The 13,281-nt window shown below is 39.5% G+C and overlaps 1 protein-coding gene across 1 annotated transcript in view; it reads right to left on the bottom strand.

The window, feature by feature from the left end:
- DTWD2 (DTW domain containing 2) overlaps positions 1–13,281 on the bottom strand; it is a 168,763-nt gene that overhangs the window by 89,195 nt on the left and 66,287 nt on the right. The gene's annotated exons all lie outside the window — the stretch shown is intronic.

The raw sequence follows: 13,281 nt of genomic DNA on the forward strand, positions 1-13,281 counted from the left end.
TTTCAAAAATATTGAACTAATTTGTATTTCTATAAAAAACAGTACTGACAGGTGACAACGTGCTAGCAGCCCTCACTCTCAGCGCCTCCTCAGCCTCCAGCCTCAGTGTCCACTCTGGGAGCCTTGAGGAGCCCTTCAGCCTGCCACGGCACCGTGGGAGCCCCTCTCTGGACTGGCTGAGGCCAGAGCCCCCTCCCTCTGCTTGCCGGGAGGTGTGGAGTGAGAGGCGGCGGCAGGAGCCTGGGTTGCGCGCTGCGCTTGCGGGCCAGTGTGAGTTCTGGTGGGCGCGGATGCAGGCTCTGTGGGCCCCACAGGCCCCACACACGGAGCGGCCAGCCGGTACCACCAGCCCAGGTCAGTGAGGGGCTTAGCACCTGGTCCAGCAGCTGCAGAGGTTGCCCCGGGTCCCCCAGCAGTGCCCGCCCACTGGCACCGCACTCAAATTCTCGCCGGGCTCTAGCTGTCTCCCCACTGGGCAGGGCTGGGGACCTGCAGCCCGCCATGTCTGAGCTCCTCCCCGTGTGGTGGGCTCCCGCAAGGCCTGAGCCTCCCCGACTGGGCACTGCCCTCCGCTCCGTGGCACCCAGTCCCATCGACAGCCCAAGGGCTGAGGAGTGCAGGTGTGGCTCCAGACTGGCGGGCAGCTCCGCCTGCATCCCTGGTGCAGGATCCACTGGGTGAAGCCAGCTGGGCTCCTGAACTGGATGGGGACTTGGAGAACTTTTATATCTAGCTGGAGGATCGTATGTGCACCTATCAACACTCTGTGTCTAGCTCAGGGTTTGTAAATACACCAATCAGCACTCTGTGTCTAGCTCAAGGTTTGTGAATATACCAATTAGTACTCTGTATCTAGCTAACCTAGTGTAGACTGGGAGGACTAGCACTCTGTGACTCTGTGTCTAGCTCAAGGATTGTAAATGTACCAATCAGCACTCTGTGTCTAGCTCAGGGTTTGTAAATACAGTAATTAGCACTCTGTGTCTAGCTCAGTGTTTGTGAATACACCAATTGGTACTCTGTATCTAGCTAACCTAGTGGAGACTTGGAGGACTAGCACTCTGTGACTCTGTGTCTAGCTCAAGGATTGTAAATGCACCAATCAGCACTCTGTGTATAGCTCAAGGTTTGTAAACACACCACTCTGTACTGTGTCTAGCTCAAGGTTTGTAAACGCACCAGTTGGTACTCTGTATCTAGCTAACTGTATCTAGCTAACTAGCACTCTGTGGCTCTGTGTCTAGGTCAAGGATTGTAAACATACCAATCAGCACTCTGTCAAAACAGACCAATCAGCTCTCTGCAAAGTGCACCAATCAGCTCTCTGGAAGATGGACCAATCAGCAGGATGTGGGTGGGGCCAGATAAGGGAATAAAAGCAGGCTGGCGAGCCACCAGTGGCAACCCACTTGGGTCCCCTTCCACACTGTGGAAGCTTTGTTCTTTCGCTCTTTGCAATAAATCTCGCTGCTGGTCACTCTTTGGGTCCACGCTGCCGTTATGAGCTGTAACACTCACCGCGAAGGTCTGCAGCTTCACCCCTGAAGCCAGCAAGACCACGAACCCACCGGGAAGAACAAACAACTCCAGACGCGCTGCCTTTAAGAGCTGTAACCCTCACCAGGAAGGTCTGCAGCTAGAAGGAAGAAGCTCCAGACACATCTGAACATCTGAAGGAACAAACTCTGGACACACCATCTTTAAGAACTGTAACACTCACCACGAGGGTCCGCAGCTTCATTCTTGAAGTCAGTGAGACCAAGAACCCACCAATTCCGGACACAGTACTAACTCATAAAACATTATGCTTTCATACAGTAATACATTTTGTTGGCCAGGATACTACTAAGAAATATTATAGCTATAGTCCTAAGATTAGTCTGTTTATATCTATGTGTTATAGTCAATTTTTGATATTATTATGCTACATTCATAAAGTAAATGGGGAAGCATTCTTTTTGTTTTCCATGACCTGGGTTAGTACACTTGGATTCAAGTTTCATATCTGCCACTAATTATCTGTGTAACCCAGTAAGAGAAGTGAGTTCACAGTTAAGAATTCAATAAAGAATGGATGGAAATATGGAGGCAGGGAATTCCATGTCAAGATCTCTGATAACCCTTTTTAAATTATCCTTCTGCATATAGGAAGATCATAGTTCCTATTATATCCTATTCTGTCACACAAAATCATACACCCAACGGAAGCAAATTTATTTCAAGTTAACTCAAGTTCTATTTGTAAATACTATCTACAACCTCAGAGATAAGCTGCCTAGCCTCTGAGGGGTACACAGCACCCCAAAACATAAGCCAAAAAGATCCAGAGGTGTGGATATATTCTGCAAACAAAATTATGAATAATATGCAAAGTAAAAAAAGTAAATCCCTTGAGAGGCTGAGGCAGGAGGATTACTTGAAGTCAGTTCAAAACCAGCCTAGGCAACATGGTGAGAGCCCTTCTCTGAAAACAAAGTGTTTAAAAATAGGTCAGCTGTGGTGGTACACACCTGCTGTCCCAGCACTGAGGTCGGAGGCTAAGGTGGGCAGATCGCTTTGAGCCTAGGAGTTGGAAGCACAGTGAGCTATAATCACACCAGTGTACTCCAGTCCAGGCAACAGAGCAAGACCCCATCTCCTAAAAAAAAAAAAAAAAAAAAGAGTTGAATCCCTGGATAGACCAATAACAGGCTCTGATATTGAGGCAATAATTAATAGCCTACCAACCAAAAAAAGTCCAGTACCAGACGGATTTACAGCCAAATTCTACCAGAGGTACAAGGAGGAGCTGCTGCCATCCCTTCTGAAACTATTCCAATCAACAGAAAAAAAGGGAATCCTCCCTAAATCATTTTATGAGGCCAACATCACCCGGATACCAAAGCCTGGCAGAGACACAACAAAAAAAAGAGAATTTTAGACCAATGTCCCTGAGGAATATCAATGCAAAAATCCTCAATAAAATACTGGCAAACTGAATCCAGCAGCACATCAAAAAGCTTATCCACCATGATCAAATGGGCTTCATCCCTGGGATGCAAGGCTGGTTCAACATTCGCAAATCAATAAACATAATCCAGCATATAAACAGAACCAAAGACAAAAACCACATGATTATCTCAATAGATGCAGAAAAGGCTTTTGACAAAATTCAACAGCCCTTCATGCTAAAAACGCTCAATAAATTCGGTATTGATGGAACATATCTCAAAATAATAAGAGCTATTTATGACAAACCCACAACCAATATCATACTGAATGGGCAAAAACTGGAAGCATTCCCTTTGAAAACTGGCACAAGACAGGGATGCCCTCTCTCACCACTCCTATTCAACATAGTGTTGGAAGTTCTGGCTAGGGCAATCAGGCAAGAGAAAGAAATCAAGGTTATTCAGTTAGGAAAAGAAGAAGTCAAATTGTCCCTGTTTGCAGATGACATGATTGTCTATTTAGAAAACTCCATCGTCTCAGCCCAAAAATCTCCTTAAGCTGATAAGCAACTTCAGCAAAGTCTCAGGATACAAAATCAATGAGCAAAAATCACAACCGTTCTTATACACCAGTAACAGACAAACAGCCAAATCATGAATGAACTCCCATTCATAATAGCTTCAAACAGAAAAAAATACCTAGGATTCCAACTTACAAGGGATGTCAAGGACCTCTTCAAGGAGAACTACAAACCACTGCTCAGTGAAATAAAAGAGGACACAAACAAATGGAAGAACACACCATGCTCATGGATAGGAAGAATTAATATTGTGAAAATGGCCATACTGCCGAAGGTAACTTATAGATTCAATGCCATCCCCATTAAGCTACTAATGACTTTCATCACAGAATTGGAAAAAACTGCTTTCAAGTTCATATGGAACCAAAAAAGAGCCTGCATTGCCAAGACAATCCTAAGCCAAAAGAACAAAGCTGGAGGCATCACGCTACCTGACTTCAAACTATACTACAAGGCTACAGTAACCAAAACAGCATGGTACTGGTACCAAAACAAAGATATAGACCAATGGAACAGAACAGAGCCCTCAGAAATAATATCACACATCTACAGCCATCTGATCTTCGACAAACCTGAGAAAAACAAGAAATGGGGAAAGGATTCCCTATTTAATAAATGGTGCTGGGAAAATTGGCTAGCCATAAGTAGAAAGCTGAAACTGGATCCTTTCCTTACTCCTTATACGAAATTTAATTCAAGATGGATTAGAGACTTAAATGTTAGACCAAAAACCATAAAAACTCTAAAGAAAACCTAGGCAATACCATTCAGGACATAGGCATGGGCAAGGATTTCATGTCTAAAACACCAAAAGCAATGGCAACAAAAGCCAAAATTGACAAATGGGATCTAATTAAACTAAAGAGCTTCTGCTCAGCAAAGGAAACTACCATCAGAGTGAACAGGCAACCTACAGAATGGGAGAAAATTTTTGCAATCTACTCATCTGACAAAGGGTTAATATCCAGAACCTATAAAGAACTCAATCAAATTTACAAGAAAAAAACAACCCCATCCAAAAGTGGGCAAAGGATATGAACAGACACTTCTCAAAAGAAGACATTCATACAGCCAACAGACACATGAAAAAATGCTCGTCATCACTGGCCATCAGAGAAATGCAAATCAAAACCACAATGAGATACCATCTCACACCAGTTAGAATGGCAATCATTAAAAAGTCAGGAAACAACAGGAGCTGGAGAGGATGTGGAGAAATAGGAACACTTTTACACTGTTGGTGGGACTGTAAACTAGTTCAACCATTGTGGAAAACAGTGTGGCAATTCCTCAAGGATCTAGAACTAGAAATAATATTTGACCCAGCCATCCCAATACTGGGTATATACCCAAAGGATTATAAATCATGCTGCTATAAAGACACATGCACACATATGTTTACTGTAGCACTATTCACAATAGCAAAGACTTGGAATCAACCCAAATGTCCATCAGTGACAGACTCGATTAAGACAATGTGGCACATATACACCATGGAATACTATGCAGCCATAAAAAAGGATGAGTTTGTACCCTTTGTAGGGACATGGATGCAGCTGGAAACCATCATTCTCAGCAAACTATTGCAAGAACAGAAAACCAAACACCGCATGTTTTCACTCATAGGTGGGAATTGAACAATGAGATCATTTGGACACAGGAAGGGGAACATCACACACCGGGGACTACTGTGGGGAGGGGACGGGGGGAGGGATAGCATTAGGAGACATACCTAACGTAAATGACGAATTAATGGGTACAGCACACCAACATGGCACATGTATACATATGTAACAAACTGCACATTGTGCACATGTATCCTAGAACTTAAAGTATAATAATAATAATTTAAAAAGAAAAAAAGAAAGAGAAAAAAAAAGTAAATCACTGATTTGTTAGACCATTGGTATTTTGAATTTAACACTCAAGGGTTCTGGCTCTGCCCCAAAGGAGAAAGACATTTCAAAACATGAAATTATTTTGTTGTGGCACTTATTTAAAGCATATTTCCTGGAAGATACAGTACAGAAGTCACTTAACGCACAGTAAGTAGAAGAGTCTATTCAGAATCTACATCACAATGCGACTGTGTTAAAATGTAAACCAACTCTGAATGCTGAGAGAGATTTTAAAAACTGAAGTTTTGGATAACATAAAAAGAATAACGATGTGTTTGGCAATAGATCAGATACATAACATAAACCAGTCTGTAACAGCTCTATGTGGACACAAGAAAAAGTTTTCATAAAAATGTTTTACCCAAAGAGTGCTCCCAACAGCACTGTGCTTATCAAGTGAGAAATTTAAGCTTTAGTGGACATTTTAACAGCAGTAGAGAAAGGATATGCAACTACTACATGGAAATATGTTTATGAAGAAAGCCAGGAGCCTCTACAAACACTTCCATATTACCTTGGATTTATTCCTAGCAAATGTCAAGGGTCTTGTGTGTAAAATTCCTCTGGGAAAGAGATTCACTGCCAAATGGTCTGGATATATTAGAATTCAAGATTAAAAAGAGGCCAAGTTAATGGGTTTGCATTACAATTCTTTCATTCCTCAATTATGTAAGTATGAAGTTCACATATGGTTAGTTACTGATTAGGAGGGGGAAAAAACTATATTTCTTCTATAAACACAACACTTTGGACTTTAATTCTGATATTGGTTTCCTTTCTGCCATTTTTCTCTCATATATTTAGAGCAAAATTTTTACACTATTACAGAAACTGAATGGATCAACTAAGTAATAACTAATAATTCTATGCAAAAAACAGGGGTGGGGTATATGCATATTGAAGGCATAGTGAGAAAAAATAACATTACATTTAGAAATAAAACCGAATTAATTTAAAAACATTATTTACAGATTTGGGAAACTTATGCAAAAACTGATTTAAATTTTCTTTTAACATTTTTACTTTGTAGACAAGACTATAAGAGAGAATTGTTAAAACATATATATACAGTACCTTGAATAAACAAAAAAATAAGCAAAAGACTATATTTACAAATAAACTATGTATAGTAGACTACAGTATATAGGGAGTTTTTTTGTTTGCTTAGTCATACTTTTAAATCATCCTTCTGAAAACAACAGCCCACGTCCTCTGAGGAATTTCCTAATTCACGCACTCCTCTTGTCAATAATGGTATCACTCTCCACCCCAACCCCAATAAAAGGGCCATCCAGGATTCTACTCTGGGAAAGAGAAACCATCTTTCTGTTAGCATAAATAAAACCAGGAGGTCATTTTTCTTTTTTGAGAACTCCCGAAAAGTTTTTATTCTTATTCTTTTTTATAACCAGCACATTGCCTGGTATATACTGCCAGGTAGGCATTCAATAAACTTTTTTTTTAAACAGGCAATTTATAACACTGGGAAAATTTCATTTCAGTGAAATGATAATCATGTTTTGGGAAACACTGAAATGAAATTTCACCTTATTTCCCCTTATAAATTTTACCTCATTCTCACCTTGTTACAGGTAGTAGGATAGACATGAGCAGGGCAGGAGAGAGCTCTCCCCCTACCCACTAGGAATATCAGGTGAGGTTTGACGATTGTCACACTGCCCCTCTAAAAATGGTAATTTGGCAGCCCACCCAGGGTGCCAGAGAGAGGTCACTTCCTGATGATCCACAGCTACTAAAATTAAAGTGTTAGTTGAATGCAGTTGCCAGGGAGAAAAAACTTCCTGGGCATGCTCACTAAGAGACAAAATGGCGAAATATGACCTTCCAGGTATATGCCACCAGAAAAAGGGAAGAAAGCCTCAGACAGGCATGCATGCAACTTGCTAAACACACTGCATGAGCTCCAAGGGTGAGGGAGACACTGCGCATGCAGGAAGCCCACCCTAAGGGAAGGATCATGGGAAAGAGGCGAGCCTATAAAGCCCTAGGATCTTTGACCTTCAGGCACCCTCTTGGATCTCTTCCAAGTGAACTTTCCTTTCTTTCCTGTTCTAAAGCCTTTTAAATAAACTTCGACTCCTACTCTGAAACGGGCCTCAGTCTCTTCCTGCTTTTAGGTCCTTCAAAGTCTTTCTTCTGAGGAGGCACGGACTGAAGTTGCTGCAGACCTGCACCGATGTGCTGCTGGTAACTCAGGGTAACTCGGATCTCTTCCACCAGTAACAGCCTGACTCTGAATAATAGAAGTTTTGTCCCTGCTTTTATAAACCACCTCAGACAGACACTGGAACATGTTAGACAACATTTAAATGCTTTGGGAGGGCATAAAAAATTCTTTAAAAATTCAAGAGCTGTCATAATTGCCGGAAAGACTGGCTTCTTCAGCCCAGTGTGGCTTCACACTAGTCAGAAGACACAGATTCTGTATCCCTCCCCTACCAGGGACCTCCAGGAAAACTCCTTTGGTTGATTCTCAAGAGTCTTCCAAAAAGGCAGAGGGCAGACCAACAGACAGGGGCCGTGAACTCCTCCAACTGCCCCAGGTCTCACACAGCTGTTTATCAACAGTTTAGCTACTGAGCATGTCATATCATACTGGAGGTACCTCCTACCAGGAGGATATTAATCTCCTGCTTCCTACAGGTAATTTCCAGTACAGGAAAGAAGTCCATTCATAAGAGAAAATCAGACCAAAACAAAGAGAAGCATACCCTAAAAACAGAACTCCCTGAGAACCAGATCCAGCAAAGTCTGAAGCCACTCCTACTCACTCTGAACCTCACTGGTACATGATCTATATATGTCCTTGTTTAAGTTAGTTTGAGTCGAAATTCTGTCAGTTACCCATGAAAGGGGCATGAATATTTGTATTCATCTACTAAAGCAGGCCCCTAGGAAAGTCTATTATGTAATTAAATGAATTTATCTTCATCCAGAAAAGCTGGGGAATAGGGATACTAATTAACTAAATCTTGTAATACACTAAATATGTGAACAGGCAATTTTTCAAGAATTTAAAAATATATTTTAAAATGAACAAACTTTTAGTGTTACATAAGGTAGTTTAGAATTCACCATAAAAATCACTACAATTGCCACTATCATTTTACATTTTATAGCTGTCAGAAAACAAGCATATAGTTACTTTAAAAAATCAATACCTTTTTCAGCTCAATTTACCTATTTATCTGTTTATATATTTTTTTTAAAAAAACAGTAAATGTACAGATTTCATTGCTTTTGTGCAACAAGTTCTAGAAACATATTTTGTCTGATCAAGCCATACTCATATTTGGACTGGATACATGAGACTCTAAAATTCCAAAAATAATATTAATTCTAAGATAATCCATATTTCTTATGTATATTTAGATGAAACTGTACCAAGATATGTAACATTTGAGTTTTCATATATTGGGTGAGGTTTTTAATTACTATTTTATTTCCTACAAATATTTACAAAAAGACCATCTTGCTGGCCTAGAGCTAGCAAAACATCAATTTCAAAAAGTGAAATCTCGCCAGGTGTGGTGGCTCACACCTGTAATCCCAGCACTTTAGGAGGCCGAGGTGGGCAGATCACTTGAGGTCAGGAGTTCAAGATCAGCCTGGCCAATATGTGAAGCCCTTTGTCTACTAAAAAATACAAAAATTAGCTGGGCATGGTGGTGCGCACCTGAAGTCCCAGCTACTTGGGAAGCTGAGACAGAAGAATCGCTAGAACCCAAGAGGCAGATGTTGCAGTGAGCCAAGACTGCGCCACTGCACTCCAGCCTGGGCAACAGAGCGAGACTCCATCTCAAAAAAAAAAAAATGAAATCGTGAAATCTGGATATCTATTCCTTGCTCTCAAATGAGTCAGAAAAACATAATTATACACATACATGCATATATACATAAAGGAAGAGTAAGGCAAACATGGTATAATGTTAATGCTTGAGGAATCTGGATTAGTGTATTCAAGGGTACTTAGTATTATTCTTGAAACTTTTCTGTAAATTTTAAGTTATTTCATAAAAATTTATAACTTAGGATCTTGTCATATGATTAATAGGGTAAATGATGATTTTTATAAGAACATTTATTTTCTATCTTGTGAACTTTTTTTTCATATCTTTGGCCTGCTTTGTATTTAGATTTTCACATTTACCTTATTCATTTCTAATAATTCTAAGCCTATGAAGTCTTTATCTGATTTGATAGTTCCTCAGAAAGCCATTTGCCTTTTCACTTGAGTCTATGTGATATTTCACATGATGTAATCAAATCTATCTGATGTTTCCATGAAGTATTTTGCTTTTATACTATGGTTGCAAAGCATTACTTATCTCAAGTTTACATACCCACCTGCATTTGCTTCTGGTTTGAAAAAACAAAAAGAGGAGAAGGAGATAGAAATGTATAGTATAGTAGAACTGAGAAATTATTTATATATTTCCTAATCTGATGCTCAATTTAAAGGAGAAAATAATTCTGATGAATTTTATCTTTTAAAATAGATTTAACATTTTTAACGTGACTGTGTGCTTTATCTCTGTGATAGCTGTGTAGTTACCACAGAACGAAAAGATTAAAGATGTAGACATAACATATGCATGAAAAAATTTTTTTCAAATGTTTAGACTAAAATGTTTTACAGAAGTAACACTTTTGTTAAACTTTCTCTGTATATTGGGTGATATTTAAATGTAATATGAACTTAAAATTTTATCTGGGATGTGCCACAATCTAACCGTATCCATGGCTTTTATGAGTTAGACATAAACTCGTTATGTGGAAGACAACGAATATCAATGAATATTCAGGAAGTCAGAGAAATCTAAAGCTATTCTATGTAAATATCCTGAATCGAAGTTTTCCATTTAGTAACAGTATACCACTGTGGTTGAGGCTGCTGGCTTTAGCTCTAACAAGATGGGTTCAAATTGTGGCTATGCTGTGAAATAGTTATGTGATCTAAAGCAAGTTATTTAATGTCTCTGTACTTTGGCTTCCTCATCTGTTAGCTAAGATACCAATACTTATTAACTCATAGGATTTGGGGAAAGATAAATGAGTCAATACATGTAAAACACTTGGAATTGGGACTGCTCCATCAAAGTACTCAATGCATTAGCTATTTTTTGTAATTGTGTCATGTATTTTAGTCTCATCTAAAAACTATGTCTGCATTTTGGTCAAAGAGAATAAAAACTATAAAGAATTTAAGTTTAGGCCGGGCGCGGTGGCTCAAGCCTGTAATCCCAGCACTTTGGGAGGCCGAGACGGGCGGATCACAATGTCAGGAGATCGAGACCATCCTGGCAAACACGGTGAAACCCCATCTCTACTAAAAAATACAAAAAACTAGCCGGGCGAGGTGGCGGGCGCCTGTAATCCCAGCTACTCGGAGGCTGAGGCAGGAGAATGGCGTAAACCCGGGAGGCGGAGCTTGCAGTGAGCTGAGATCCGGCCACAGCACTCCAGCCTGGGCGATAGAGCGAGACTCCGTCTCAAAAAAAAAAAAAAAGAATTTAAGTTTAAAACCTCAGAAGTCAGGGTTCCATTGTTATTCTTCACTAAGTGTATAGCTTTTATGCACCCAACAACAGAGCAGATAAATAACACAAAAACTACTGGGAATGCAGGGATAACATCGTTAAAAATACATAAGCACTGAAGCTTTTCATAATCCTTTTTCAGTATCAAACAGTCCAAGTATACCAAAAAATAAAAACATAAAGAAAAATACAATTAACAAACTTAAAAGCAATAGTATGAATACTTACATACCTAAATAGAGAATGTACATTTTTACAGTAATAGAACATGAACAAAAATCTACCAGGTACCTATTCACACAGAAATCATAAACTTATTCAAAATAGTGTGGCTAATGCTGTTTTATCACGATTCCACCAAATCAGAAATAAAAGTAAAATAATGATGAAAAGTGTTAAAACACTTAAGAATTAAGAACTCATTGATAGTATGGAGATTCCTTAAAGAACTAAAAGTAGATCTACCGTTCAGTCAAGCAATCCCACTACTAGGTATTTACCCAAAGGAAAAGAAGTCATTATATGAAAAAGACACATAAGCAAAGCGTGATGCCTCATGCCTGTAACCCCAGCACTTTGGGAAGCCAAGGGAGGGAGAGGATCACTTAAGCCCAAGAGTTCAAGTCCAGCCTGGACAACACAGTGAGACCTCATTTGAATTTAAAAAGAAAAAGACATATGCGCAGTCATGTTTATAGCAGCACAATTCACAATTGCAAAGACATGGAACCAATCTAAGTGCCCATCAACCAATGAGTGGATAAAGAAAATGTAGTATATATACACCACAGAATACTACTCAGTCATAAAAATAAACTAATGTCTTTTGCAGCAACTTGGATGGAACTGGAGGCCATTAATCTAAGTGAAGTAACCCAGGAATGGAAAACCAAACTCCATTATGTTCTCATTTATAAGTGGGAGCTAAGCTATGAGGATGCAAAGATGTACATAATAAATTTTGGGGACTCTGGGTGGGAGGAGGGAGATGAGAAGTAAAAGACTAAATATTGGGTACAGTGTACACTGCTCAGGTGATGGGTGCAGTCTCAGAATTCACCACTCAGAATTCTCAGAATTCACCACTACAGAATTCATCCATGTAACCAAAAACCACTTGTACCCCAAAAGCTACTGAAATTTTTTTAAAAAGAATTCATTGATAACCCATGGGTAGAAAGAAATCAAAACAACTTATATCAATGTTACTGATAAAAGAACACTTCAATCCAAAAAATGGGATACCATGACAGTTATACCAGCAGAAATATTGCATCCATCTTAACCCTTTTATTCAAAAAAGAAAGTGATTTTTTTTTTAGAGACAGGGTCTCCCTCTGGCACCCAGGCTGGAGTGCAGTGGCACAATCATAGCTCACTGTAACCTCAAACTCCTGGGCTCAAGTGATCCTCCCACCTCAGCCTCACAAGGAGCTGGAATTTTGGGTACAAGCCACCAAGCCTAGCAGAACTCAGAAATCTTAATAAAGAAATTTATTAGTACTTGTTTTAGTCAGCTCAGGCTGTTGTAACACTCATTTCTCACAGTTCTAGAAGCTGGGAAGTCTGAATCAGAGCACCTGCATGGTCACAGTCCTGGTCAGAGTTCTCTTCCTGGCTTGCAAATGGAAGTCTTCTTGCTGTGTCCTCACATGCAGAGAGAGAGAGACAGAGAGAGAGAGAGAGAGAGAGACAGAGAGAGAGACAGAGAGAGGCAGAAAGAGAAAAGGAAATATCTCTCATGTTTCTTCTTCTAAAGGTACTAATCCCATCATGAGGGCTCTGCCTTCACAATCTAATCACCTCCCAAAGGTCCCATCTCCAAATACCATTATATTGGAAGTTAGGGCTCCAATATACGCATGGGGTTGGGGGAGGAACAAGGAACACAATTCAGTCTACAGAAGTACTCTTAGTAAAAATGTTATAAAACCAGAAAAATAATAGAAGAAAATAAGCCCAAAAAGATGAAATATAAAATTGGTCAAGAAAAAAGTTCAATGTAATGAAATAAAAATAAACTATAATAGCCAATATAAACAACCTAAAAGCTTATACTTTTAAAAGCTCTATAGAGAAACCCCTTTTGAATCTATTTGTGTAAAAAACGTTTGTGCATGTGTGTGTATGTCTACATCTGTGTGTGTATGATTAAAAACAAGAAAAAAATGCATTCCTGAGAAATTAAAATAATTATTTAAGACTGTACATAAGTACAGGGCAACCAATCTGCCAACTTATAGAAAAGAGATCATTCCCTAGAGAAATATAAAAGTTATTAAAAACTGATCCAAATAGAAGTAGAAAGCTT

This window comes from Theropithecus gelada, chromosome 6, assembly GCF_003255815.1.
Source record: "Theropithecus gelada isolate Dixy chromosome 6, Tgel_1.0, whole genome shotgun sequence".
Lineage (NCBI taxonomy): Eukaryota > Metazoa > Chordata > Mammalia > Primates > Cercopithecidae > Theropithecus > Theropithecus gelada.